Raw genomic sequence first — 26536 nt, 5'->3', positions numbered from 1 at the left:
ATTTTTACTCTAGATTTCCTCAGCTCTATCTTTATGGCAATGTAGTTCACCAGGAAACTAAACATTTAAACTCTTTTATTCCAAAAGCATGTATAAAACACCTCTGAAATATGTGCCAAAACTGTGTGAGGGGCTGGAAATACAAACATGAATGAAATGCAACATTTGGACTCAGGAAGCTGCACTAGCTTCATACAGAAACGCCATCACACAGTTATGATTTCATATTACACTGTCAACCTCACACAAGAATCGATAAAAAGCCCTTCAGGTAAAGGATGTTTCCGAGTCCTTGATAAAACTATTTGTTAAAGACAGTGAGCAGTTGCAGACATCTACAACATCAAACTCTGTTAGTTTCATGGTGGGGAAAAAGTGCCTCTTCCAGTGATGTAAATTTTTAAGATATTAAGAGCTATGAAACTCCTCTTTTCTCTTTTTCAATCAGTGCCACAAAGTGCAGAGCAAACGAATAAACTCTCTTACGTGCCTACCCATCATCTGCGGCAGTGCTTCTCGGCCATGGCTGTCCATCATAATCCCCAGCGGAACGTGAAATAAGGCCCTACTCCCCAAGGGCCCGTGTCTGGATGCTTCAGTGCTGCACAGGGGCTGAGGCGCGGACTGGACCACTGATCTAGGTTCTGGTGCATCTGCCTTTCTTCATTAAGTCCTTCACTCCAAAATAACGGCTCTATTACCTACAACTCTACTGGATTAGATAATTTTAATAAAAGCCACCTCCAGTTCATTTTAGAAGTTGGGAAAATATATAAATTAGTGAATGAGTGACACAAGAGAAGTTAAAAAAAAAAAATTGCCCTTTTCTCATCCTACTGCAGCCCAAGCCCAAATCCTCATTTGTATTTCAAACTTATCTGGGATTAAGAAGTAATTACATAGTTTGGTGTAAATGGCTTCCTGCCAAACTACAGTAAGTTAAAGAATAAAATCAAACAGGAGACAATCAGTCAACAAAGAACCTCAGCACCAATTTTGCTAAATTACATCTGGAACAATTTGAAAGCAATACATCTAAAGACAATTCTCTTACAAATGAGCCAGCTAATCAGAAGTTAATCAATGCATTTGATTAGTGCTAAGAGATCATCTGAAAAATAAAATACTGAATCATAGCCACTTCCCAATAATATAAAGGGTCTTCACATATTTACTTAATTCTGTCCACACAAATCCTACAGTTGAGACAGAACAATAAGGATAGCCACAAGAATAAAAAATATACTTATTACCAACACCATCCTCCTACATAATAAAAGCCTAATATGCAAATTGTCCCCTCAGGCAGTCATTCGACAGGGAGACCGGAAGTTCGACCACTCGCTATGACATGTGCTGACCACCAGGGAGCAGAGCAGAACATGGCAGGCATCGGCAATGAGGCACTGGCAGCAGGCGGCAGTGGAGGCACCGCTGGCCCCTATGGGCCCCTATGGGCCCCAGTGAGAGCACGACTGTGTTGGGATGGTGGAGTAGGTGAGCAGGCAGCACCAGGTCAAGGCAGGTGCAACCAACAATGGTGGTGGGGTCCAGGGTCGCCACCTAGCTCCCAGACACAGAAGCAGCCGGGTGGGGAGCGTGGCCCTGATGGATCGTGCCCACAGGTGGGATGGTGGAGCAGGTAAGGGGGCGGCACCAGGCCAAGGCAGGGTGTCAGGCAGGGCTGCGGGGCTGAGGGACTGTGGGACTGGGGGCCTGGGGCCCAATCTCTGCAGGCCACGCCAAGGGATCCCACCCATGCACAAATTCGTGCACCGGGCCTCTAGTTTAACATAAAACCTGAGACACTGGAAGATGAACTGTGAGTTCCTGTTAGGGGCATCCAACCAGACCTCTGGTTTCACTCCGAGAACCATGCCAATGAATAAAAGTATGAAAGACATTCATGTTTTATGATACCTTGAGTAACTTTAAAATAAGAGTAACACAACAAACCATAAGAATATAGAAGTGAACCTCCTGAAATAAGACCCCATAAATCCATAAATTTATTCTGGAAAAACATTAAGCTAAACTCAAACTATGACACAATTTTTGTAGCAACTGCCACATGAGTTATTTTCACACCTAAGAGGGAAGGAACTAGGTGAAGACACTCACTTCTAACTCTGAAAAAGGAAGTATCTTCAGAGAAGAAACATTTCTTCGTAGCCATGATTATTTTCACTTGTATTAGGAAAGTGATTAATGTTACATTAAATTTTTGGTATAGTGAATAAAATTTTAAAATACAGTATCAAATATACATCCTCAACTCTCATTCCTTTAAGTGATATCTGAAAGAGGATCACTAACCGCAGAATTAGTTTCTAAGGGAGAACACGGACTGTGGCACCATTTCAAACACAAGCCCAGGTTGCTCACTGCCACCACTTCCCCAAATGGAAGGGTCCGTTCACTTCTCTTTCTGAGTTTTGATGCACTGAGTGGCTGATCCATCCCTGGAGTCCTAACAAGTCTCCAGGAACCAACAATGAAGCAGACACTGCTTCATTGATCCCTGCCCCCCGCCCCGGCTCCCCTCCACCCCCCCCCCCCTCCGATTTTAAAAACTAGGAATTTCCTGCTCTGCCTATGCAAAGCATCATACATGTACGGCAAGAGGGATCATACATGTACGGCAAGAGGGGAGCAGTCTAACGAAGTGGACTTCAGCAGGCAGCTCCTGAGCCATCGTGCACTCCCTCCGTGATGTGGAAAAGCCTCATTAAAACGCCCTTCCCCCACTCTCTGTGCAGTTAATCATGTTTTCCCACAGGCTCAGGAGAGCAGCCTACCTGCGTCTGAAAGCATTACCTAACCAAGACGAGATCATCACCACATTATCCTTTGACTTGAGATTGTGAAAACACTCAAACATTTCTTCTTCTTACAGATTCTGGGGGACCAACCAACCTGCATCCTAAAAAATTACTGCAATCCTCACTCTTTTCTCATCAGATACCCTGATGGTTGATGTTTTGGAGGAAGCTATACACTGCGAAAGAAGAAATAAAACGCATCTACAAAAGAAAGAGAGAGACAGACAGACAGAGACACATGCAGAATTCAAAGGGAAGTGGCGCTTCTTTATGTAGAGCAAACACTTCCTAAAATTACAAATTGTGCACTATATTGTTAATATTCTTACATAACATTTAGCATAGTTTGACAGTTTTGTAAATGATAGATTTCCCATTAGTTCTCCCATTTGGGGGCAAAATTACCTACCAAACTTTTTTTGCAATTATTTCCCTTGGTGTTCACTATTAAGTCTATATGAGATAACTACTGAGAAACGTTTCTCCTTATATATTCTTACAGCAGGCTCAAAGGGAGAATATTTCTAACTACTTAAAAGGAAATTAGGATTACCAAGTAACCAAAGTATTATCAGAAGTGTACTGCAGTCATTAAAAAATCCTTGATGAAAACATAAAAACTTTTCAGAATCTGAGACAAGGTTTTTCTAAGCAACACACAAAATAAAACACTCAAGACATTAGGAAAATTGCTAAATTTGACAAAATAAAAATTCTCCAGATAAAAAATACTATGAACAAACTCAAAAATAAAATAAAAAAAATCTACAAAATATGACAAGAGGCTAATTTTCTTACTACTTAAAAATCCTTCATTATGAGGAAAAAGATAAAAGAAAAATGAAACTCACAGAAAAAGAAATACAAATTGCTTTTAAAAAATTCTTATTAGAGGAGTTTTTAAATATATAATAAATGATATAATAAACTCCCATGTACGCATCACCTAGTTTCAACAATTAGCAATCAACACATGGCCATCTGTTTCTTCTGTAAACCCCAGCCTACCACCAAACCCCAGATATCACATCATTTCATATGTATGTAAACACTTCTAACAGGTACTTTTAAAAAATGTAACCACCATATATTACTGTCACCCCTAACAAAATTAATAATAATTCCTTAATATCTAATAAAATATGTTCAAATCTTAATTGTCTCAAAAAATGTCTTCTTATAGTTGATTTTTAGTCACTGCATCTGGCTGATGTGCCTTTGAATCTTTCTATTTTTTTAAATATATTTTTAAAATATTTTTATTGATTTCAGAAAGGATGAAAGAGGGAGAAATAGAAACATCAATGATGAGAGAATCATTGATCAGCTGCCTCCTGCATGCCCCACACTGGGGATGGAGCCAGCAACCCAGGCATGAGCCCTGACCGGGAATTGAACCATAACCTCCTGGTTCATAGGTCAACCCTCAACCCGAGCCATGCCGACTGGGCACTTTGAATCTTTTAAATCAACAAATGCCACCCATCTCTCTTATTTTTTTTCCTCCCCTAGTCATCTGTTCTGTAAAATTTCCTACATTTTGAATTTTGCTGTGTCCCTATATTGTCACTTAATCTGTTCCCCTGTAATTTGTTGTTGTTGCTCAAATTGTCCTATCTCTGGTGGCAAAGCCCTTCAACCAAAGACCACCGAGAACACATCTGTACTTACACAATTTAGGAGAACAAACACCATAAGGACCAGTGGTACAGCTCAGTAAGAGAATCGACTATAGAATTTGGGCCAGCTGGGTAATGTGGGGAGGATCTAGGGAAGGAGGGCTTTCTCTAAGTTGGATGCTGTCAGAAAGGGGGGTTATTTTATGTTTGGGTATCTCAAGAAACCTTTTCTAAGGGGAGGGACACTAGAAGGAAGATGAAGCTGTAATTGGTAAGGAAGCAGCAGTCACTCATTTTAGCCAAGTATCTGGTGGGTGGCCCAGCGACCTTGGTTTTACTCGAGCTTGGTCTCACTTTATCATGCACTCGGAGGAACCTTGTTTGCAGTAGCTGAGGCTGTTTACACTCAACTGGAGAACAACATGGTCTATCATGGCCATGCCAGCGTCTGAACACCAGGGCTGCTCCTTTCTCTCTTCCTTTGCACTAGGCAACAGAAGTCCTTCAAGTTGGCCACTGTGTCCTTGTACATGATCCCAACAGTCTCAGGTATTTTCCTTGCTTTCTAGCACAAGATATTCCAGGTCCCTTATATGCATACGGAATGGCCTCCAAGATATAGTTAAATGAAAAAGTGCAAGGGAAGAACCATGTGGTAAAACATTTGTATCTATCCTATATAATAAAAGCATAGTATGCAAATTGTCCCCTCGACTGGGAGTTGTCTGGGAGTTCGACCAGGGGGCGGGGCCGGCCAGGGGAAGGGAGGGAGTGCCTAGCCGGCAGCCAGTAGCCACTAGGGACCCTACCCATGCATGAATTTTGTGCACAGGGCCTCTAGTATAAAATAAAGAGACCTATTATACATATGTATAAAAAAACCAACATTTCAATAAGGAAAGAGATAACCCAATTTGTTAGCAAATGGGAAGCCGTGGCCTGTGTGGGTGCGGCTCAGCTGGCTGGGCATCATCTACGGACCAAAAAGTCGTGGGTTGATTTCCAGTCAGGGCACATGCCTAGGTTGTGGGTTCCATCCCTGGGGGGGGGTGCATATGGTCCATTCTGTGCGTACAGAGGCAGCCAATGGGTGTTTCTCTCTCCCCGCCACTTCCTCTCACTCTAAAATCAATTAAAGCATGTCATTGGGTGAGGATTTTTTAAAGGGGGGAGGGAAGATTTGACAAGCACTTCATAACACAGGATATCCAAATGGCTAACCAGTATATGAAAAGATGCACAAATCACTAGTTATCAGCAAAATCCCAATTAAAGCCACACTGAGATCTTCCACACAATCACAGAATGAAAAGTTGTAAAATATTTAAGGTTTAACCAACAGTACCAAGTGGAGGCACGGATGCAGAAGAGCTGGGACTCGGACACTTTGCTGGTCATAGCTGGTATGACCACTCTGGAAAACTGGCAGTATCTCTCTATTAAAGCTAAAGATACACATACAGGCCAGCAATTGTACTCTTAGATACTAAAATGAACACACGTGAACCCAAAGATATGAACAAGAATGATTCCAGCAGCATTATTCATAAGTGCTACAAATTAGAAACTATTCATTCACTACAACAGAATGGATAAATACATTGTGGCATATAATTTGTGGTGATTTTTTTAATGGCCAGAACTTTTTTGACACACCTCCCATGAAGACATGAGGTCTATGCTTCCTACCCTTGAAACCAGGCAGGCTTGTGTCTATTCCAACCAAGAGAGTCTAGTGGGAGTGATGTGAAGTGACTTCTGAGAATACGTCACTCTCATCTCAGGAAGCTTCCTCTGGGGTCCCAGCCAACATGCTGTGAAAAGCCCAGGCCTCATGCAGAATCTGCAACCAGGGCAGAGCCACCTTTAAAGCAACAACAGCTGGTGATAAGAGGTGAGTCTTATTCCCAAAACAGAAGAGAAAGCAAATGCACTGATGAAATTATACCACCAATTTAAGCCCCTACACATGCAATGTCCAGTTTAAGCTCGGTGTCTCAATTACAAGGGCCCAGAGTGAAAATGCAGGAGCTCATCTCCAATTGCTGTGACTTCACCCAATACAGAGAGACTGTGCTCGCCTGGCATTTCTTAAAAGTCCTCTCCTCCTCCCCTCAAGGGAAGCTCTGCCTCTAGACACTGACATGACCTTCCTCTGGTCATGTACGATCATCAACCCCATGATAACCTTTTCAGTAGCAATATCTGAACACTAAACAGTCCACAGAGGACTCAAAAGTTGTAAAGAAACAAAGCAAGTTTCAAGTGGAAGTTCTGTCTCCACTGACACGGTGTCTAAAATGTCACTAGTCCATGGCTGAAAAACTCCAGAGGTGGAGTTCCCTGTCATTGGAGATATTCCATTGCAGACGAGATCATGTGAGAATATCTAATGTGTGGATTTCAAGAATGATGGAAAATGGGTTTTTTGAAAAAGATTCCCTGGCCCAAGCAGTGTTGCTCAGTTGGTTGAGCATCATCCCATACACCAGGAGGTCACCAGTTCAATTCCCGGTCAGGACACATGCCCAGATTGCAGGCTCAATTCCCAGTAGGGGGGTGTGCAGGAGGCAGTGGATCAATGATTCTCTCTCATCACTGATGTTTCTAACTCTCACTCTCTCTCACTCTCACTCTCCCTCTCCCTCTCCCTCTCTCTTCCTCTCTTTGAAATCAATAAAAACATATTTTTTTAAAAGATTATGTTTCAGGTAACTCTCCAGAGAAAAACAGGGATGTTAAAGTGATGATGATAAACATTTATTGAACACTGACTGTGGGCCAGACATTATATCAAGTGACTAGTGTACATACTTCAGTTAATTCTCACAACTACCCTATGAAACAGGTATTGTTTTGCCTTGATTTGATGGTAAAATTAGGTTGCCCTAATGTCACATATCAGTCAATATCTGAACTCAGAGCTGCCTAACTCCAATTATATACATCACTGTCCAAACCATAAATATTAAATGACTGACAAAGCTGTGCACTCTAGACAACAAACAAAGCCACACATGTTCTAGACGTAGGGGGACAATGTCTGAACAGGTCTGTACTCACGGCAAACCTAGTTGGCTAGGAGAAAGGGGAGAAGATTATTTGAAGTAGTCCTGAGATGAAGGAGAGAGAAATTATCATGACTGTCCCCAACTGCCTACTTCTGTGAGAGCCACGAAGCTCTTATACACCATGGACTCTCAGTCAGAAGCTGAGATTAATGATGACATCCCTGTATCCACAGGCGTAAAAGCTCAGGATGGACAGACGTTTGAACAGCCCCGACTGGGAATCCTGCCCTTAACAAATACACGAGATGCAGATACATGGTTTCTTGGCTGCCTACACTCACGCCCATCTGTCAGGATGGCACTGTGCCTGCTCACATGTTGGTCAAACTGTCACTAGGGCATAGGTGCCAAGCAATGATAGTTTTAAATGGGCAGCCTGCATTGCACTGTAAGAGCCTGCTCTTCTACAGGAAAAAAAAAATTCTCTGTGGTAATACTGAAGGGTTACAATCATAAGTGAAATATTCTTGGTCAATCTTAACATTTCAGTGGAAAAAAGATCTAGACTGGTAGAAAAGAATCAGATGAAGGAAAATTAAATCAAACAGAAAATACATGTCGCAGTAATCTCTTATGCAATAAAATCCTTTGCTCAACAAGTCATCATTAATTTTTAAATGGAATAATACACTTTTCCATGCTCTACATTAAAAGTAGAAATGTACCGATATTTAGTAGTCTGTCTGACATTAAATAAGTTCTATTTTTTAAATAACAGAAGTCTAATCTATATCCACAACAGTCGTTTAAATACACAAAAGAAAGCAGAAACCAAATGAAATTCCCACAGATAAATAGAAAAAGAGTATAATTTGTTTGGGGAAAGAATCAAGCAGTGACATGGGTGCTAAGAATAAGAAACTGAGTCTTTTCAGTCACCATGGATTAGAACTGAGGCTGTCGCCTGTCACATCCCCTGCTGTAATGCTCCTAACCTACAGCTAGGTTCCCTCTCTGCCTTTGGAGACTGTTTGGATCGCTGGATGAAGTGTCTAACGCCCCAGTGCCTGCAAATGCCTCCCTAAGACTGAAACTGAGGGCGCTGTTTGAGCCATTTGTCCTTACTCAGTCCTCAGTGGTTCTGAGGAACAGCTGGCCATCATCATTCTCTGCATAGTTCTTCATCGCCAGTATCAGAACACACTGATTAAATAACCCCCAAGTCTCCTCTTTGCCAGCATAAATAAGAGTGATTCCATTAACATTTCCTCTTTGGAGCAATTTATCAACCTGTTTTCAGTTGCTCACCTCTTCGACCCGTATTAGGCCTGATAAGAAATGTCACCCACGTCAACAAGCCAAAAAAAAAAAAAAAAAAAAAAAACTTCCTTTCTTCCCACATGTACAACTTACTAAAAGTAGAATTAATATGAAGGAGTTTGAAAGTTCAGCAGAGTCCTCAGTATCCATCATTAGGGTTAGGCAAAGAGCTCTGAGACATGCACGACACCAACAACACAATCCACATATACTTTTGTGCTGCAAAAGACACTGTAAAAGAATGAAGAAAAGCCATAGACTATGAGAATATATTTACAAATCATACATCTGGCAAAGGCCTTGTATTCAGAAACATGAAGGACGCTCTAAATGCAACAATACGGAAACAAACAATCCAGATACAAAACAGGCAAAAGATATGAATAGACAAGTCACCACATAAGATATTGATGGCAAATAAGCACATGAAGAGATATTCAACATCATTAGCCATTAAGGAAATAAAATTCAAGCCATGATGAGCTACCACAACACACCTGTTATAATGGTTAACAAAAAACATCGCCAACACCAAATGCTGACAAAGATTCAAGAAAACCTTGTGTCTCATACAGTGATAATAGGACTGTAAAATGGTACAACTACTCTGGGAAAGTCTGGTAGTTTCTTAATAAGTTAAGCATACACCTATGTCTTCCAGACAGTCTATGAAGACTAAAAGTCTAATAGCAGTCTCTAACCCTTAGCACTGTGAAATGTGGTCACAATGCATTTATACATAGTACCATCAAACAATGACATTTGTTTAGCTGTCACTTGGAAAAACAATTTGAGAAAAGTAATTAACCTGAAATAAAGCTAGAGTTATCTTAGATTTCTACCTTCATGATTTTTTTTTAAATTTTAGACATAACTGTCAATTAGATCGATAAGAGGGTATCTTTTGGGTTCTTGAAACCAGGAGATAGGTCTAGAGCAAACTTATCTACCCCACATGCAAACAGCAGCAAGCCCGCCAGTCTGCAACGAGAAAATAAAATAAGTACACGGGAAGAAATTATAACAGAGTGGGATGGTGCCACCCTCGTTCCTAGTAACTTTCCAGTTCTCATTTAGTCCCTGTGGGACCAACTACATTGTTCCAGATATTGAGCTCCACAAGATAAATGTTTCCTTCCAATAATGTATAATTTGCCTTGAAAGTATATGACAGAACACTCCCAAATCTCAAAGTAATAACCTTGCAATTATATGACTTCCATCTAGTGTATCTTTCCACTTAATGTACATGGCTTACTGATAAGAATTTTAGTATGGGTTTAATATTCATCCTAAATATTTGCGAATGTGCAGTGTCTTAATTTTCCAATCCTAGAGTACTGGTTCCCTTCCTATGGGCCAAAGACCCATGGACAGATGGGAGTTACTGCAAAGAATCATCAAAACCCAAGTACTTACATGAAGACTACATAAATAATATGACTCACAGTGCATTTTTCCCAGCTGACAACGCTGATGCTGTGGCTAGTAAAACTCTTAGTAAGTTTACTGAAGAATATTACCAAAGTCGTTTGTCATTAGCATTTGTTTATTGGTGAGTATTAAAACTCTAACTCCGCCGAAACCGGTTTGGCTCAGTGGATAGAGCGTAGGCCTGCGGACTGAAAGGTCCCGGATTCGATTCCAGTCAAGGGCATGTACCTGGGTTGTGGGCACTTCCCCAGTGGGGGATGTGCAGGAAGCAGCTGATCGATGTTTCTCTCTCATCGATGTTTCTAACTCTCTATCTCTCTCTCTTCCTCTCTGTAAAAAATTAATAAAATATAAAAAAAAAAAAAACTCTAACTCCTATTAGGGAGAAAGGCACACCTCATCTCTCTCTAGAGAGGTGTTTTTTTAGAGTGTTGCCCATGTCACCCAGAACAAGAATAGGACGTGCTTATGTTTGAGTGCAAAGATTCACAACAACATTGGGAGAGATGGACAGGAGTAACTGGGAAAGTGCATGAAGTCACTTCAAAACATCAAAACACATCTTTGTTACACCACCTAGCTAGGTGCTTTGTTGGGATCCTATCACCTTTCTAGATTAATCTTACATCCTTATTAAAAAGTCCATAGTTGCTATACTTTATCAATAGTGTAGTTTTTCAAGTGTGTCCTACACATTTATTGACTTCTTGTGGGCTGAATGCTAAATAACTTAAGCAAAAAAGAATGACGTCTATTTATTTAAAACAAAGAATACTTGCTTTGACAAAACACTACAATAGCAAGAATAGACTGCACCTAGCAATTCCTGACACAGTAGGCACGTGATATTTGGTGAGCAAATGAGTCCATTTCCACTCACTCTGAAGAATAACCTCAGCAAGTAAAATATCTGACCAGTTTGAACAATATTTTCCAGTCCTCTTCAGTTACCAATCCAATCTCAAAACCCATCCAGATTAATTTTCCTGAAAGCCACACACACACACACACACACACACACACACACACACACACACAATTTAATTCCTATTAAGTTTACCACCTGATATATGGAGGTATCATCATTTGAACTTTTGAATAAATTCAGGAGTCATCCTTCATTTGATATAAGGTACACTGTAAAGCTCTGCCTCACTTTCAATAAGTTTTATTCTTAAAGTCAAAATTCTATTCATAGTAAATTATATCTTAGTAGGGATGGCTTTAAGGAAAAAAATATAGTTGTCGAAATAAAAAGCTTTTCTCTTTTCTAGACATCTGGGACATTCACTTATATATTATTATTTCACATTAGTTCTTTTAAAAAAAAATACAAGCTGGCCTCTTCAAGAAATTTAATTTTAGGAGCTGTCAACATTTTGGATGCATTACTGTTATTTTTAAAATATACACTTGCACCCAGGAATAAAACCGAGCATAAGCTTTTCATATAACCATAACCGTTTCCTGGGCACTTACTACCTTACTCTATGCCAGGTTCTCTGCTTGACACATTACTCCATTATCTCATGTGTTTAACCAATACCCTCTCTTCATTTTTGCAGCACTGAACGTAAGAAGCCATTACACTATACACATGGTATGACTAGTACTAGACACCAGCACTAAATTGACAGTAATGCTTAGCACAGGTTTACTGTTAGGAAATTCGAGTTGCTTCCCGTATTGATGCAATGTGGTCAGCAACGCTGAGCTGCAGAGAGGATGCCATCTGTGGGAGCCTGGGCAGCAGGAGCCTGGGCAGCGCCAGCCACGACTGACCGCGTCGGGGACATCCCCTTCTTAGGCAGCAGGTGAACACAACCTCATCTACCCAGAAATTTAATTCCAGTTCCTCCCGGCCAAACAGCACAGGCACAATCTGCACAAAAGGATCCTACAAAGAACCCTTGCTTCCCTCTGAAACCGCTTGAAAATGGTAGGCTGAATCCTCCCCCAAAACGACCGTGCTCCGCATGTCATAAAAGGAAGGCGCCTGTTTTCAGAACTCTTAACGAGTGCTGCTCTACAAGCTATTTATTTTTTTTTTACGCTTACACATTCCAGACTCAACAGATGGGCAAGTCCAAGTTTTTAAAAAGGAGAAAGGGAAATAATGAGAGATGCTCTTCCGCGGCGGCTCCCTAAAAGCACCCCCCGCCCCAGCAAAACTGGTCTGTCTTTCCAAGCTGTTCCCCCAAACAAGGCAGGTGGGGAGGGGAGTACAGTCAGACAAAAATGGTTGGCTTGAAGGAGAAGTCAGAAAAATGGGTGGCCTCAACAGGAACCCAGTGTCCCTCCGCCGCCCCCCTCCCCCTCCCTCCTTCCTTCTCTCCCCCTCCCCAGCAACTCGGGTGCTGTTTGTCGGAGCTAATTAACTAGGTCACCTAGGTCCTAGGAGCTTTGAGACCAGGGCCAGAACCTATTCCGACGGTAGGAAACACTGCCTGTCGCCCTTGAACACCGTAAAGGGTGCCCCCGCCGGCTCGGGAGACAGAGGCCGGAGAGCTGCCCGAGGGTTACGCAAACCCCTCGAGAACCACCCACACACACATCCACACACACATCCGGGGCTCCAGGGCCTGGCAGCGGCCCTGCAGGGCGAGCTCGCAGCAGTCAGGGGCAGGCGGGCAGGCGAGGGGCGGACGCTGTCCTCAGGGCCCGGACTCCTGGTCCCGGCTCAGGTCTCCAGCCCAGCGTCACGGCCCCCGGGCTGCCCCACCTCCCCCCGTCGCCCGGGCCGCACCATCGCCTGCCCTCGCTTTAAAGGAGCTTTTCGGCGCCTGCAAAGGACCGGGTTTGCGTCTATCCCGTTTACCCTCCAGAATGTCAGCTCCGAGACAGCACAGGGACCTCGTCGGGCCGGACGGGCACGGACCCCATCTCTCAGGTCCGGCCCGGCCGCGCCAACACGCCGTCCAGAACGTGCAACTAAGCCTGGGGGCCAGGGCGGGGGCCGGCCGGGCCAGTGCAGGGAGCCCGGGCCGCCGCGGGGCCTGAGGGAGACCAGGCTGAAGGGGTTTCCCGCGTCGCGCCGCCCGCAGCCCCCGGCGCCGCCCGAGGTCACGGCCACCCCGCGCCTGCCCAGCCCCCGGCAGCCCCCTGCGTGACCCCGCCTCGTCGCCCCGAACTCGGACCGCGCCGGCCGCAGCACCCCTACCCCGAGCCGCAGAAACGTCTCCTCCTTCCCAGTATGAACTTCCCGCCGCTTTCGACTACTCGCAACTCCGCTGCGGCGCCAGCCCCGGCGCACTCTGCAGTATGGGACCTTCCTATTGGCTCGGCGCCGAGCGGGGGAGGCGGGGCGAGCGGGGACGTCGCGGAGTGGGGCGGAGTCTGCGCTGGCCCCGCGGCCTCCGCTGATGCTGGAAACCGTGGGCCCGCGTTCCCACTGCATGCTGGGAAATGGAGTCTTTCACAGCCGGAGCTGGATCTCAGTCCATCTGCCCCCATGGGTTTCTGGGAAATGTAGTTTACAAGCTTTGAGTCAGTCCTGCTCAGTGCCTTAGGAACCGAAATAAGGATTGCCAATATTCGCGGTGGCTTTGATTCATTCAATAAGTGTTGATAAAGGGTTAGAGGTAAAAGCAGTCCTATGTTTCCATGGGCCGAGTGTCTCCTCTGCCTGTTGGAACTGGAGCTTTCCCACCTCTGGTGCACCTTTCGGGGGTGCTTGTGCCACAGCCGCTTGCTTCAGTGTACAAGGGCCTGCCTCTGGAAGCAAACAGCGGAGCCAGTGGTTCAGATCCTAGCTCTTCCACTCTGTAGCTTTGTCACCTAAAGCTACTTAACCCTTAGGAGTCTCAGTTTCCTGTTTCTGTTAGGATTGAATAAAATAATCTATAGACAGTGCTTCGTACATAGTAGGTGACCAGTAGCAGATAGTATTATATTATTCTGCCCAGCCATTGCCATGTGTCTAAATGCTACCTGTCTTTCAAAGCCTCCGTGTGCACCTAAACTTTTCTAGTATTGTATCTGTAATTCTCTTATGCCACGATTAGCTTTGTACTTCGAATCAGTCATCTAAGCCTGCTCCATCATAAGACTGTAAGCTGATTGTGGACTGGGACTCTGTATAGGTCAAAACCACCAAAGCCATAGGCAGAGGGAGGTGTACAATGAAGCTAATGAAGCACAAAGCCCAGAGCCTCATTGATACAGGTCCTTCTAAGGCACTGGGTCCTTCTAAGCCTTAACAATGTGGTTAGATGTTGTTGGGGTGGTTTGGTTAATTGGATGGTTAGCTTTTGTATTTGCCATGTAAGATATTTTTGTATGCTTTTCTTAAAGAAGACCTCCAAAATTATGTGAGCTCAGTCCCCACAGAACCTGAAACACGCTGTCCATTGCACAGTGCAGCATTGTGCATGATGTCGTACATTTGCCCCTCCAGATCCCCTCACCTGCTCCAGACACTTCTCCAGCCTGCCCTCCGCCCCAGGAGGTGAGCTGGACAAACCTCTGCAAGGTTCCGATGACCCCTGGCTTCTGTTGGATTCGGCCAGTGGGGACCCACCCCCCTCCAGAGGATTGGACAGAAAGAGAGAGGCTCCTGGGGGGAGATAGTCCCCTGGGTCCTCGGGAAGGTCGCCTCCACTTGGCTGGGTCCCTTGGCTGAAGGCCTCTGCTCCTGGCCCTCCCTGGGGCTTGCACCGACAGCCCCGCCCTCCATTGGTACCTCAGATCTTCAGACAAAAAACCACAGGCTGCTGCTGACACTCCAGTTCCTGTTCCTGTTCCATTCCTGCGGTTTCCACCCCCACACCTTTGCGAGTAATCTCACTGCACATAAACCTCCTGAAATCACCCTCTTTCAAATGTGTCATCTGCTTCCTGTTGAGACCCTGACGGAAACACATGCACAAGGTGAGCCCTTGATGAACATCTGTCGGCAAAGGGGACTTGAGATTCGCACATCTGATCGGCGTGGACTTGCCCAGCAAGACTCTGTGACCAGAATCCATTGAGAGGAGGACATTCCACCGTACACATATGCGGGCCCACATGCACACTCAAACACACATGCACACTCACACACACATGCACACTCACACACACATGCACACTCACACACACATGCTCAGAAGCCTTGGAACAGAAGTTATCTGGCACATGTGACCATGTTCCCTTAACCTCACCACACACGGGCAGAAAACTGTCCTAGCTTCCACACTGGGTTGCCAGTTGGCTGGCCTCACAGCACAATTAAATCAGCAGCAGTGCATGAAGTATTCCAAGGTGAGAGGGGAATGTATTTCATCTGGAGCTCACAGCTCCCTCACCCTCAGTCGGATGACTCACTGTTAAACGCTGCCTAAATGCACCCAGGTTCCAAGGCAGCTGCCAACACCTCCAGCACCACCCACACGTGTCTTAGAGTGCAGAGCACGGCAGGACACCAGTGCAAGCTGTGAGGGTACAGCTCGGGGACATGGGAGAGCCTCAGTGAATTTTGATGAGTTGATAGCTTGGTGTCAAGATCAGTGTCGTGCAGAAGGTTGACCAGTGAGAACTTGCTGTGGCTGGGCCTTAGACGTTCAGAATGGAACTAGGAAGGGCAAGTTCATGAATATAGTCCTGCCATGTATTCAAAACCACCTCTACATTCCACCCAAAGGCTCACTGAGCGCCTACTATGGGCCAGGGATTGGGCTAACTGCTGTGGACTCTGGGATTCTGGTTAACCTAACGTTTACTGTAAGGAGGCCCTAATATGTGTTAGGTACTGTGCTTTTTTGCATATAATACCTCAAGTCTTAAAGAGAAAAAAATCTCAAAGGGTTTCAATGATCCCAGGCCCCTGAATCTACTTCCAAGTCTTGTTTGTACTGCCCCTTTATGCACAGGTTCAGTAAATGAGGAAACTTCTTATAAAGAAATAATTTCAGCCTGGCCGGCATGGCTCAGTGGTTGAGCATCCCCCTATGAACCAGGAGGTCATGGTTCGATTCCCAGTCAGGGCACATGCCCAGGTTGCGGGCTCAGTCCCCAGTGTGGGGCGTGCAGGAGGCAGCCGATCCATGATTCTCTCTCATCATGGATGTTTCTATCTCTCTCCCTCTCCCTTTCTCTCTGAAATCAATAACAATATATATTAAAAATAATAATAATTTCAGTGCTGTGATAGAGATTTGGAAATACTGGCATAGTCAGGTCATGGGTTTCCTGGCCAGCAGATCATCGTGGATAAAACAGGGTGACCCATGAGTGGGTTCAACCCAAGGAATAAAGGTTTCCAGCCGCCGAGCAAGGGCAGACCAGCTAAGTCTACACATGTGATCAGTATTGACTTGCCCTTATTTCCAGAAGCCCCTCCGACCCTCATAACCCTATCACAGAGGCACAGAAAGGTCTCAATAGTACAGGGAAGTTTGGGAAAGGGAGACGAGGTTGGTATAGACTGGACCATGGCAGAAACTAAGTCTGTGAAGTTCAAACAAACGTGAGAGCCACTAGCAAACAACACTGCCCTGGCAGGCTGCCCAGCGGATGCTGGCTCCACCGGGAGTCAGTCCACGAGCCCTTGGCCTTGTTGCTTTCATCTGTAGAATGGGAGCAATCATCCTGACCCAACCAGTTCTCTGCCTGCCCAGGCGGCGGGAGGTAGGCGAGACAATATGCGAGAAGAACTTTGATCTTCCTGGAACAAAGCTGCCAGGGCCTCATTACTCAGTGCTGGCAACCGAACAACGACCCAGGAAAATACGAGCTCCTGGGAGGAGGGGAGAGGGAGGGGGATGAGGAGCAGAACGTTCCAGGGGTCTTCTGAGGACCCTGCCCTGGTTCCCGCTCCTCCATCCCCTTTGGATGCCTCATCTCATCCCAAGTGTCCAGCGCCCTTGTTTCCATTTCGGGAAGCATTTTTGAGCATCTACCGTGTGCCAGGCACAGTGTCCTTAACAGATTCACAGTCCAGCAGGAGAGCCAGGCGTGCCCTCCGATGCTATAACGACGCTTTTTTCTTGAGCACCTACTGCGTGTTGGGAAAACCATCTCACGTAACCCTGAGGGCCTCAGTGTCCCAGTGAGACACAGCCCCTGAGAAATGGACTGACGTGCTCAAGGTCACACTGCAGGGACCAGCAGAGCGGGCTGACTCCGTGTCACCCTGATACCAGCCGCAGCTGCGGACGCTGGAAAAGGCAAGGAGGTAAGAGCTAGCTGTGGGCACAGCTCTGTGCAGTGAGGATGCGGGGGAGTGGGCATGGGGTCCTGCCCGGCTTCACAGACACGGGGACTCGGACCTGCTGACCTGCTGAACGAATCCAGTGGCTCCCACCGTCCTAGCAATAGGTTCTTTCAGATTGAACGCCCTAATCATTGATGATTATAGATTATTCTGAGGTCAGAGGTGGATGAATGGGGTTTAATGTTTTAGGAAACATTTAGATGGGAGGTTAACGTTTCCTCCTCCTCCTTTCCTTCATCCTGATAATGATGACATTGATGGTGACGATGACAGCTTCTATTTTTTTACGTTTTATGTAGCATTTTCCAGGAATTGCGCTAAGAGTGTACAAACAACATTTCAAGAAATCTTCCCAATGACCCTTGAAGCTTGATAGTGTCCCCTCCCCACTGCAGCGATCGGGAAGCGAAGCTCAGAGAAGGGAAGCGCCTGGCTCAAGGTCACACAGCGGGTAAGCGATAGTCTGGGTTTAAGTCTACGTTGCGACTCTCCGCGCAGAGCCCCGCCGTTCATTCCTCCTTCGGCGTGTGTACGTCTCCCGAGCTGGTGCTCCAGGGGCCGTGGTTATGTGTCTTCCCGAGTTCTGAGAGCTGAATGGGAGGGGAACCTGTAGTGTGTGCACCTCCAAGAGTGACTGGGTCGCCCCACAGACTCGGGTGCTGGAGGCGGTCCGAGCCGAGGGGATGTGAGCTGCCTGTGGATGGGCGGCTCCCTCCCACTGGTCAAGAGGATTGGCAGATGGCACTGACACGCAGCACACACCCTACCCGCCCGCTCTCCCTCCAGTGAGGCCACGGGGCTAAGCCCGGCAGTTCCCAGACACCCACACCCTCGTGCTTAAGGCTCTGGATGCAAATTGGGTTCCGTCTGTTAGGTCCTCCAGGGAGATGTGAAGGGCAGGACGAGGGGTCATGGTCAGGCAGCCGTGGGACGTTCCTGCGGCTGCCTTCCCGGGCCTGGCGTCCGCCTTCTGAGCGCCAGAAGCCAGCTGTGTTGGTGGCAGTGGCGGCGCCCTGGTCCCTGGGCGCAGGGACAGTTGGGGGTTTGTGTAGGACAGAATTTAACCTCGCTCCAAACCGCTCCGGCCTTCGTCCTCAGCTTCTCGGAGGTGATCCCTCAGACCTCGGAATGCCACCCTAATCGGAGTATCTTTTGGCCTGGGAGCCTCCAGTCCCCGATAGGATGCGGGGCAGGGGCTGGTCGTGCCAGCTGTGCTGGGCGCTTGGCGTCGCGCAGCAGCAGTCAGCCCCGGCAGGGCCTAGAGGCTGAGGTCGGCCCCCTGGCACTCGGTCACACCCTGGTGACGAAGCCCCAGGAAACACTCGGGACCCCGAGGCTTAGGTGCCGGCTGGCACTCCTCCCGCGTATGGCACATGTGGGTGCTGGGAGCCCGATGCCGCCGAAACTCCACGGGGAGGGGACAACGGAGGCTCCGCGCCTGGACTCCCCGGGCCTCCGCCGCGTCTGCTCGTGGCCCGTTTTAAGCTGTGTCCTTTCCCCACGAGAAACCACACCCATGTGTGTGACAGCTTTCAGTGAGTTCTGTGAGTCTTTCTCGTGAACGATCAAAACTGAGGGGGGCTCAGGGGCCTCCCCCAAACTCACGATTGGTGTCAGAGTGAGATCGATGGTCTGTGTTCCCTCCCTCTGCACAGTTCACTGGAACTCCCACCGTGTCCCTACACTCGCTAGTCCCAGTGGCAGCCTCCTCCTTCTCGTCCTTTTTCTTTCTTTATTTTTAAATATTTTTAAAATATTTTTATTGATTTTAGAGAGGAAGGGAGAGGGAGAGGGAGAGGGAGAGGGAGAGGGAGAGGGAGAGGGAGAGGGAGAGGGAGAGGGAGAGGGAGAGGGAGAGGGAGAGGGAGAGGGAGAGGGAGAGAAACATCAATGATGAGAGAGAATCATTGATTGGCTGCCTCCTGCACGCCCCACACTGGGGCCTGAGCCCTGCACCCCGGGCATGTGCCCTGACCGGGAATCGAACTGTTCATAGGTGGTTCATAGGCGGATGCTCAACCACTGAGCCACGCAGCCGGGCTTTCTTGCCCTTTCTCGTGGTGGCACAGCTGGTGGCTTCCTTAGCAAGGAGGTTCTGCAGTGCCCCGGCGGCTCCCCGCCAGCCCAGCCCAGCCCAGCCCAGCCCTGTGGCCATGTTGTGAGTATTTGATTCCCTGTAATAGTATTAAATCCCTCGGTGCTCAACACCCCTAGAACGGTTCTTGTGTCCTGTGTTCAACTCACCAACACCGAAGAGGCACTGTCCCTGATAAATGGCATCTCTCAGCAATCCTAACACGCAAGCTTTTCACATGTTAATGTCTCTAAAATTCAGAGATGTCTTGCAATCAATGCCGGCTGGAATTAGCAGTGTTTTGATTTCTTCTTTATTAATAACACATAAGATAAGGGGGCCTCTTACAATGACGGACTCAGATCTGATGAAATTCCAGGACACCTGGCGCTTGCTGCGTGAGAACTTCTCTCTGGGCCACCTCTCCTGTGCGCCCCACACCCCACATTGTGCAATGGCTCCGACTCCCAAACTCCCAGGGGCCTAGACCTTCCCTCCTCCTCCCCCTCCACACGGGTGGCAATGGGACGGGAGCTTGGGTTTTACGAATGAGACTGACCTGAGGCTGAAACCTCCATCTGCCACTTCATTGCTGTGCAACTTTACAGAAACGATCAGCCTCTCTGAGCCTCCCTCCTCAGCTGGTCGAGTTTGTATATTTGGGGATTCAATGCAACCGCATGGGAAGAGTTCTTGGCCCCGAGTAGACACCTGGGGTGGTTGTTTCCTCCTCCCGCTTCTGCTCGCCCCTAACCCATGTCCCTCCCTCTAAACACCCTGAGGCCCACCCCTCACGTCACTCGGGCTCCAGGAGCCAAGCTGCAGACAGCTGTCATCATTCACTGTCAGCGGCAGCCACAGACTCGGGTCAAATACACGTACGTGTTCACATGCAGCTGCCAAGTTGCAAATGAGGAAAGGAAGGCAAGCTTTTCCAAAAACAAAAGCAAATTGTTGCTGTTATTTTTGCCACCATCCAACTCTTGTTATGTTTTGATTCCGGGGCTGCTCCAAGACGCCGGGACAAAAGGCACTATATATAAGCATTATTGTGAGACTCAAAGGGGCTCTGAGCAAAACAAAATCCTTTCATCACAAGAGAATCGGAGAGACTTGTTGCCAAATATAGTCACCGCATGGAAAACGCATTTTTCCTTTTTTTCACACATCATCCCCATCACCACCACCTGCTTTAACGAAACTCATCGCCTATCAATCTATAGGAAAAATATTTTTAAACTAGAGGCCTGGTGCATGAAATTCATGCACTTGGGTGGGAGGGGGTTCCCTTAGCCCGGTCTAAGCAGGAAGCAGGCCTAAGCTGTCAGTCAGACATCCTTAGTGCTGCCATGGAGGTGGGAGGGGCTCCCGCCACTACTGCTGTGCTGACCAGCAGTGAGCCCTGTGGGAGCACACTGACCACCAGAGGCAGCTCTTGTGTTGAGCGTCTGCCCCCTGGTGGTCAGTATACATCATAGCAACCAGTCATTCCACTGTTTGGTCAATTTGCATATTAGCCTTTTATTATGTAGCCTAGATGCCCAATGCACAAAATTCGTGCAAGAGTAGGCCTTCCTTCCCCCAGCTGCCAGCACCAGCTTCCCTCTGGCACCCAGGACCCGGGCTTCCCTCGCAGCCCCTGCTTCGTCCAGAAAGTTGTCTGGAAGGTTCTCTGGAAGGACGTCTGGTCTAATTAGCATATTACACTTTTATTATTATAGGAGATAATAATAATAATAATAGACATATTTCATCAGTTACCATGTGCCAGGCACAGTGGGAACCACTTTCTATCTAGTATCTCACTTGGTTTTCCCAGCATTTCCTCGAGGTATGCACCATTGTTAGCCCATGTTACAGGAGAGGACATTGAGTCTCGGAGAACTTCGGCAACCTGCCCAAAGTCATAAGCTAACACGTGGTGGAGCAGGGATTGAACTCAGCTGTACTATTCCAGCGATTATGCTCCGCCTCTATGTCAACAGGAATATGGGATTAAACAACGGAAAGTTGCACACGGACCCTGATCTTCAGAAACCTGGGATCTGGTCACTGAGACCAGTGTTGCGCTCAGGCGCAGTGAGGCAGAGGCTGAGGAGACAGTGTGCAGGGGCCATGTTTTGCTTGTAAAGTACTGTATACCCCTCTCCTTCTCCCCATCAATTTCTCTGTGGCCTGGAGCTTCTCCCCAGTTCAGGCCACAAAGACGACTCCAGCTCTAAGCCTCAGAGGAGGGGTGCCCCAAGGGTGTGAAGCAGAGAGCAAGGATGGAAAGTCTCCGTTTTCAAACTTTAAAATATGCCTTTGCAAGTCAGGGCAGTAGGAATATAATTCACAGAAGATTTGTGACTCAGAAACCTGGGCTTCTGAGCATGGAAAGCCAAGGTCTGGAAGGAAAAGCAGAAGTTCCAGAGGACTGCACTCCATCTGAGACAGGGAGGGAGAAGGAAGAGGAAGCAAAGGGGGAAGGCGCCCAGGTGTGTCTGAGAGGCCCTGTGTGCATCCTGCCCCTCCCCCCCAACCCCAGGCAGTGGTGGTGATCGAGCCCCGTACGGGACCCACCTTGTCCCCCAGGCTCTGGGCTCCTTGCTCTGCTCCCAGGAGCCATGGGCTGAATTGTGTCCCCACCACACCAAGTTCAAAGTTCATGTGTTGAAGTCGTGACTCCCAGTGTCTCAGAATGTGACTGTATTGCAGACAGGGTCATCACGGAGGGGATTACGTCAGAACGAGGCTGTGGGGTGGACCTGAACCCAGTGGGGCTGGCGTCCTCCCGCCAAAAGGACACTAGGACACAGACGCACGCAGAGGGAAGACGGATGAGGATGCAGGAAGGCGGGCCTCGGAAGAAACCAGTCTTCCAACGCCTCGACCTTGGACGTTCAGAGAAAGGGAATATCTGCACACTAAGCCGCCCAGTCCGTGGTGTTTTGCTGTGGCAGCCCCAGCACGGGAACACACATGGTGACCAGAGTGTGGAGCCACCGAGCGGGATGGCTCTAGGCCCCGAGTCTGCCCCCACCCTGCAGAGAGCTGGGCGCTCCTCTCCACCCATCTCTGCTGGGCACCAGCATTTCGCTGCCACCTGGCTGGGCACCAGGCCCGGGCCCTTTCTTCTGTCACTCAGTTCAGAAGGCACCTCCCATGAGGCCACAAGTGTGAACCGAGGGAGAGACGTTGGCGCAAATGTGCCTTAACATGTTATTGGTTTTAAATTTTATTGATTGATGGATTGATTGATTTCAAAGAGGAAGGGGGACGGAGAGAGAGAGAGAGAGAGAGAGAAACATCAATGATGAGAGAGAATCATGGATCGGCTGCCTCCTGCATACCCCCACTAGGGAGTGAGCTCGCAACCGGGCATATGCCCTGACTGGGAATCGAACCCGGGACCCTTCAGTCTGCAGGCCAACGCTCTATCCACTCAGCCAAACCAGCTAGGGCTTCACATGTTAACTGGATGGACAGAATTCCTAGAAAGCAGCAAAGGGGATGGGAATGCAAATGTGTGGCCCTTCTGTGAATGGAGGCCTTGCGAGGCGACTGACTTGTGTCACCCTCACCATCAGCCCTGACAGGCAGGCGTGGTCATGACCTAAGGATGAGGAACAGGTCTGCACCTGCGCTCACGGCCAGTCCGCGACAGGACAGGCTTCCTGCCCAGGGCTGTCTGGCCCGGAGCCATGACAACGCCGCCTGCCTGTGACACTCGACAAGTGGACATCCCCGGCCCCACCCCCTGTCTTTTTCTGCCTGGCTCTCTCTGTCTAACACCTTGAGAGAGAATGAATGAATAATCAGCAAGTTGGTAAATCATGCCCAATTCGGGCAAACAGGCCACGTGGGTGGCCCCTCACAGGTGAGGCTTGCTGGCAGAACCTCAGTGACCATTAATAAAAGAAGCCCGGGCTGCAGTCTGCCTGCGCGTTGGGATTCCTCAGGGCTTGCACCTCACACCAGGGAGCTGAGCTCAGCCAATGTTTCGATAAGCGAACACCTGCGACGGTGGCGTGAGGCGCGACTGAACGGAGGTACCGTGTGTCTTCGGGAATTAAATGTAAACCGAAGGCCGATTTGTGAACCCGATCATTCTTTCTCCCGGCTCTCACTGGCCTCTGCGATAAGGCCTCGGCTGTCTTCGCATCTGCCGAGCAGCTGTAAGAGGAGTTGGGACACGTGGCACCGCCCTTCGACGTACCCCCTGGTGTGACTTGGAGTTTATCCGTTTGCTGCTGAACAATGGTTTGCTGAGCACCCATTTGCCCCAGGCGCGGTGCTGGGTTCTCAGGGTGGGGATGAACCTGCCAGGATTGCCGTCTCTCCGGAGGCCACGCTCTGCTGGGGCAGGTGGACACAAAGCCAAAGCGACCATTACAGGACAGAGATGGCTGGCTGAGTTACGGGAGAGGATGGCGGTCTCCACCCTCAAGTTCCCATGGGAAAAGTCCTTTCCACGCCCCGGGGAGGGTTATTAGACATGAATTCCAGCTCTTCCCCCACCCACTCCTCCCGAATAAGTGGCTTGTCTGATTGGAGCACTGGGAAACAGAACTCAGAATGGGGCCAGTGCCTTTCTCTCCCCGCCCCCCCCCTCTCACCTGTTTCTGCCTCCCAGGGTAAGAAAGCTGGGACAGTCCTGCCTCCTGACTCACAGGTGTGGGCAGAGCCCCCCTGCACCTGGCTGTAGGTGACTTGCTCAGGGGAGTCAAGTCCAGATCTGGGACCGCAGTCTAAGGAAGCCCATTGGGCCACAGGGCAAGCCACAGTCCCCGATCCAGCTCTAGCGATGATCAAGCTGGCATGTGGATATTCATCTACTTGATTCTATGTCTGTATTTCGATTTATTTCAAAACTCAAAGGGAAGGAGATGAAGTGTTAGTTCCCTAAACCCCATGAGCTGTGACAGAGGGACGTCGGAGGAGATGAAGGAGCTAAAAGGGGGAGAGCGGCCTCACCTAACGGGCTGGCGGGCAAGGCTGGGCCCCGAGTGGAGCTCTGAAGGTGAAAGGACGCGAGCCAAGCAGACAAGGGTGGGAAGGGCGTTCCCGGCGGGGAAAGGCACCCGCGGAGGCGCGGAGTATGACAGCAGCTTGTGCTCTTGAGAAACTGGGAGGAGCTCCCCCATCTCGTGGCTGGCACCTTCTCTAGCTGAGGCCCCTGCCTCACCTCCTTGTCTCCGTCTACGCCTTTGCTTCTTCAGTTCCTCTTCAACCCTCTCTTCGACCTCTCCACTGTGCCATCTGCCTTCCTCAGGCCACCGAGAGCATGCTTGCCCTGCCCGCAGGGACCACGTGCTACTGATTCCAGTGACCACTGCTGTTTTTCAAAAAATTGATTGCAGAGAGGAAGGGAGAGGAAGAGAGAGATAGGAACGTCAATGATGAGAAGGAATCATGGATCGGCTGCCTCCTGCTCGCCCCACACTGGGGATCGAGCCCGCAACCCGAGCATGTACCCTGACCGGGAATTGAACCGTGACCTCCTGGTTCCTAGGTCGATGCTCAATCACTGAGCCATGCCAGCCGGGCATGACCACTGCTCTTACCCTGCCGGCCTCTTCACCCCCGTTGCCCATTCCCTTCCCTCCCAGCACCCTCCCTCTGGGCCCTGTGACCGCGCTGCCCGCCTTCCTTCCCTCCTCTGAAAGCTCTTCTGCAGGGCCTTCCGCGGGCACTTCATCTCGGTTCCAACCTCTGAGTCTTCCAGGCCCTGTTCTCTGCCCTTATGTTCACATCTACACATTGCGGGGGGCGGGGAGGAAAATGTGGGGACCGCTGCGTAGGGTTGGCTTGTGAGAAACGAGAACGGATCACCCAGGAGAACAGACAAACTCCCCCAAGGAGCGAGTGTGGATTCAGAAAAGAAGCGGGGTGTCCGTGGTGACGGCGGAGTAGCTCACATCATACTAACCTCCCGCCGGACAGCAGCCGCGGGCGGGCAGGGACCCAGGGGGCTTGGCCCTAAGAAGGAGCCGCCCTGAGGGAGACCCACATCCTTCTGGCTGTCCCGCTGAGGCCGCTCCTGGGACCACGTGCCGCACGGGGGCTCGGACTCAAGCAGAACGTTGCAATCTCAGCCTGAGGATCCACAGGATGAGTGTGAACAGCCAGAGCGATTGGAACTTGGGGAGGTGGGACCCCAGAAAGGGGGCGACAGGGGCAGCCCTAACACCTCCATCGAAGACCCCTGAAAGCCGTGGCCGATGAATGAGTTGCACCTGCGTGAGCAAGACCTCAAGCAGCCCAAGACCTGACAGCAGGAGGGCCAAAGGGGCAGGCGGAGCTCGCAGCTGCCCACCTCGTCCCCCCTCCCCCCCCCCCGTCCCCCTCGCCCCCCCCGCAGGGGAGACAGGGTTGGAGCCTGAGCCCTACCAACCTAGCGGAGCTTCATCAACATTGTGGGCTGCCCCCTGAGACCCCCCAAAAGACCAAGACTTAGGAGGAAAGCCTATGTCCAAGGCCTAGGGAACTGGGAAACTGAGGCACGCCCATAGCAGGAGCGGGTCTTAGGTGCACAGCTAGTGAGCGGCAGGCCTGGGACCAGCCCTAAGGGCTCTGGCCCCAGAGCCCATGCTCTCCGCCATCGCATCCACGCAGCTCTCTCCGCACCGCCTTTCCCTGTTTAAAGCGCTCATCCCCCAGTTCAACATCCAGTGTCATCGCCCATTCAGCTGCCGGCCTCCTGCACGGAAGATCCATAACAGCGGGGGCTTGACCCGGGGCGGGCACACAGTCCAATAACATTTGTTGAATAAAGAAATGAATGGTTTGGGATGGCTAACTCACCAAAGCCTATGCATGTATAATGATACATTAATACATTTTTATTAGTAAAGACATGATTAAACATGCAGTCCTGCCATACAATTTCACCTCCACCCCCCCCCCCCCACCCACACTTTATGACCTGGATTCACTTACTGGTGAATTAAATCACCAATAAGCACTCTGGTTTGTGGCTGGGTTTATTTGTGTGTATCTGTTACTGATTTTTTTTTTTTTTAATCCTCACTCAAGGATATTTTTCCATTGATTTTTAGAGAGAAGGAAAGACAGAGAGAAAC

General features: G+C 48.7%; 1 protein-coding gene across 2 annotated transcripts in view; it reads right to left on the bottom strand.

Moving 5' to 3' along the window:
* VRK1 (VRK serine/threonine kinase 1) overlaps positions 1–13479 on the bottom strand; it is a 60734-nt gene extending 47255 nt beyond the window's left edge. The window contains exon 1 of one of the 2 annotated variants that reach the window (XM_059686109.1): positions 13367–13479. The gene's annotated coding sequence lies outside the window, so the exon portion shown is untranslated. Of the gene's footprint in view, positions 1–13024; positions 13311–13366 lie in introns of those variants that run through there. The other variant, XM_059686115.1, reaches the window with a different exon arrangement.
* Positions 13480–26536: the final 13057 nt, after the last annotated feature.

The sequence above is a fragment of the Myotis daubentonii genome, chromosome 1 (assembly GCF_963259705.1).
Source record: "Myotis daubentonii chromosome 1, mMyoDau2.1, whole genome shotgun sequence".
NCBI classification, from domain to species: domain Eukaryota; kingdom Metazoa; phylum Chordata; class Mammalia; order Chiroptera; family Vespertilionidae; genus Myotis; species Myotis daubentonii.
This window is presented reverse-complemented; position numbering and strand designations above follow the sequence as displayed.